Raw genomic sequence first — 586 nt, forward strand, 5'->3', positions numbered from 1 at the left:
AACCCACAACCCGCGAGCCGGCCCGGCCACCGCGACGCCCACGAGCGGGCGGCCCCGGTTCCGCAAGCGCGGAGGCCACAGGCCTCGGCCCGTGAAGCTGCGGCCTCGGGGCCCACACGGCGCCGCGCGGATGGCGTAGGTGGTGGCGCAGCAGCCTCGTTACGCAATGCAGGCTACACGGCCTGCGCCGTGGAACTCCCGCCACCCGCCTCGCGGTCCCTGAAGGGCACCGACCCTCACCTGAGACGCTAGGCCGCACGCCGCCGCCGCCCCCTCTCCGGGCCGCCTGCGCAAGCCGCCGCCGCCGGCGCCGCCACTGCTTCGGTTCCTCCGCTGCGGGAGAGCAGAACAAACAGCCCAGCCGCCGCCACCACAGCGCCAGCGCACTGACGTCACCGCGCACGCTGCGCGCGCGGCCCCGCGCCGTCGCAGCCTCCCGGTGTGCGCGACCCGCCCGCGCACCACGCTCCCGAGAACGTCCCGGGAGCCAGCTTCCGGACTCTGGGTGAGTGCATCTGAGCGGCTCCTGGGATCTGGGGCCGCGCGAACTGAGGGGAGGAGGCTGAGGGAACCTTCGAAAGCCGAG

This window comes from Nannospalax galili, unplaced genomic scaffold (genome assembly GCF_000622305.1).
Source record: "Nannospalax galili isolate Female #2095 unplaced genomic scaffold, S.galili_v1.0 scaffold2094, whole genome shotgun sequence".
Classification (NCBI taxonomy): domain Eukaryota; kingdom Metazoa; phylum Chordata; class Mammalia; order Rodentia; family Spalacidae; genus Nannospalax; species Nannospalax galili.